Source organism: Aplysia californica, unplaced genomic scaffold, assembly GCF_000002075.1.
Source record: "Aplysia californica isolate F4 #8 unplaced genomic scaffold, AplCal3.0 scaffold00071, whole genome shotgun sequence".
In the NCBI taxonomy this organism is placed as follows: Eukaryota; Metazoa; Mollusca; class Gastropoda; order Aplysiida; family Aplysiidae; genus Aplysia; species Aplysia californica.
The window spans coordinates 25,800-28,888 of NW_004797341.1; the positions used below are offsets into that span (position 1 = coordinate 25,800).

The 3,089-nt window shown below is 42.7% G+C and overlaps 1 protein-coding gene across 1 annotated transcript in view; it reads left to right on the plus strand.

The window, feature by feature from the left end:
- Positions 1–324: 324 nt before the first annotated feature.
- LOC106011208 (clathrin coat assembly protein AP180) overlaps positions 325–3,089 on the plus strand; it is a gene marked incomplete in the record, with an annotated part of 13,310 nt that continues 10,545 nt past the window's right edge. The window contains 1 exon segment of the mRNA XM_013080015.1: positions 325–549.

Below are 3,089 nucleotides of genomic sequence, written 5' to 3' on the forward strand. Positions count from 1 at the left end.
AGCTACTAATGACACTAAGTTATAATGAAGCTGAAACTACGCGTCAGCAGACAGACGGACAAACAGACAGCCAGCCAGCTGATAATATCACCAGTTTGTTACACGACACATCGTTTCCGATAAAACAGCAAGTACCGTACTACACTTGACCGATGAACACACAGCCTTGTGCTCTGCACCAGCTTGTAAAGTTATCGCTATCCATCCTCGTCGATAACGATCATTTCATCGATCAGGTTGTTTACCGCACTAGCTGCCCACCAGGCTGGGTAGATAATAGAATTAATCAAGACGAACATTTGTTGAGAGTAAGTAGGACGAGGTCGAAGTTGTCACTTAGAATTCTTTCCTATCACACGCCCGGGACACAAGGAGGAATTAAAACTTCAGTTGGTTTCTTTTTTTAGGCGTTGTTGCTAGCACGTGCAGTTGGTTCGTGTCTCTGCTGACTTTAATTTTGCGCTCTGAGCGCTCAGAAAAGTTTGTGGAGTGGAAGCGAATACTGCTGTGAAGTCCGATACTATTAATTGGTTTCGAGTGACTAGAAAGGTAGGTACAATACATTTCTTTTATTTGAGTTATGCAGTAATCAGCTGTCGGAGCCAGGGAGTTACTGTAAAATTACATTATTCACCAAGGACTGACCGTATATGATCCTCTGGGCTTCTGACTCTTTCTGCAGTCTTTCTACTGTTAATCATTGGCTCCTTTTTAATGCTCTCTTTCAGCCACGTCCCTGATCTTATTGCAGGTAAGATATAACACAAAGCCTTCTCGAATAAAGGCGAACAATCTCGGATTGCGCACTTTAAAGATACCTTGGTGGTCCAAAATCGATAAGAATAGGCTTCGGTTGAAGCCCGGGCAAAATTTTAAATTCTTACCAAACTGAAAATATTTAATGTGTTCCGTGCTCTCATAATATGACATTATGCAGTAGCGAGCGCCGTAAAACACTTGCCAAACAAATAAACTAACGGCCTATGAAGACCTACAGAAATAAAGGTAGGCCTATAGCTTCAGAGGCCAGGGGGAGTAGACAGCTTTCGGACGCGACTTTCTTAATGTATACTCTTCAAATTTTATTTTAGATCTTTATTTGCCGTTAAGTTGGCTTGGCTTTCTCAAATACATTGTACACCCCCCCCCCCCCCCCTGTAGGACCTCTGTTTGTGGTGTAGCGGTCAGGTACTTCGATGTCTCACGCACAAGACTTAAGTTCGATTCTAGAATGAAGAGGTCTTTTGAATGAAGTATCTCCGTTTATCTGCAGGGACATTGTATCTCTCTATGGCTGGGTTGGCCATGACAGGCTTGGTCGACCTAGAAAACCGAAATGTGTCATTGTGGGTTTTAACATCTGTATTTCAATTTGTTTCCCCTAGGTACTGGAAATTAGTGCTTCACATAAGAAAAGATGTGTTTTTTAAAAACCAATGTGCAAAAGGTCAGTTCTGGTCCTGGCACCACCACCCCCCCTCCTTTTTCTTCACACTACCAGTGAGTTCGGATTGAAAATAAATGTCTATCCCGCATTTTTTCTCGTAAATTGACAGGAATAACGTAATGTTAGACTCTTCAAGTGTGTATGCTTTTGTATATATGTATGGGTACAAGTGAGTGTGTGGATGGTATTAAATTGTCCCTAATAGGCAGTGCCCATTCACTACCCTAAAATTACAAAGTTCTATCTGCTCAGTGTATCGTTTTGAGAAATTATTGACGTAAAATATTACTTTGTGTTTCACAACTCGTCAAGCTTTTTCAAATGCAATTCTTTGAATAACGTGATGACGACCCCGAATAATCTTACAATTTTGAAAGAGCAGATAGAACATTTGGTTTCTTTCCTCATACTATTAATAACTCAAAACGGCCGAAAATATCAAACAGAACTTTGCAAGTCTAGGCTAGCGAACAGGCAGGATCAGTTCGGTTCGGCTCTTCGAATTGAGCAAGCCAGATTTTCTTACATGCAGAGGTAAAAGCTATAATCGTGGCACATTCCGAACGGATTCGATGTTGACCTTCAAAAATAAATTTATGCGTTTTACGGAGTGCCCATTGGGGGATCGGTTCTCTATACAAACCGATCGCCAACCGATCGCCGACCCGTAGCCTGGAAACAAACGCGTTTGTTTTTGAAGCGACGAGTCGGGCGATCGGTTTGTGCCACGATAGCCGATTTGCGCTCTCAATATGGCTAGCAAACCGAACCGATCGTGCCAATGGGCACTGGGTATTGTTTTCAAGACCACTTCCTTGAATATCGCCGTCTTGAGTCAGGTTAATTTACACAGTCGCTACAGGATGTCCTTTTATTTTTTTTCAAGCAGAATTTTAATTTAATATCTTCTCCGTCTTTGCGTTTCCCTGCTAGATCTCAGGTGTAGTCGACTGCTAGTTCTTCAACCTGCAGAGCTACTGATTTTTACGTATGTGACCGATTTTCCCATTCAGTAAGGCCCCCAGCAGTCAGACAGCCACGTTTCGATTTTGAAGGTTCTCTCTATATTATTATACTGACAAGAGTTTTTCCAGTTTTGATAGGAGTTTTTAATTTTGTTCGGGAGGCGGTCGAAGCTTACTCTTCTCGATTTGGGGACCACCAAGGGATCTTTAACGTACGCAACTTGTACACCGGACCTACTATGATATTTAAAGCCCTTATCCGAGAAAGTAAAGTTTTGGATCTGACTTGATCTATCTTAAGATTGGTGCTGTGGCTGCTGGAACACAGCAGTATGGAACCAGGAGCAGCAGTAGAAAGAGTCAGGAGTGGTCTTTGTCACAGACTCTCAAAGCACTCTGAGGAAGATTGAAAGTGGGAACCTTAGAGCTGAATGGACAGAGCTCCCGAAGAAGACAACACTGAAAAAGATCACGTGGATCTTCACCCCGGGCCATGCTGGAGTCAAGGGTAATGAGCGGGCTGATGAGCTCGCTGGGAAAGCAAAACCAAACATGAAATCGTACGGTCAGTCAAGGAAAAAAGAGAAAAAAAACAAGAAGAGACGGAATACCATCATCTTGAGCGACTTCGTGAGCTTGAAATTGGATGGGGCGCCTGCAGAACTTCAAGACTGAGT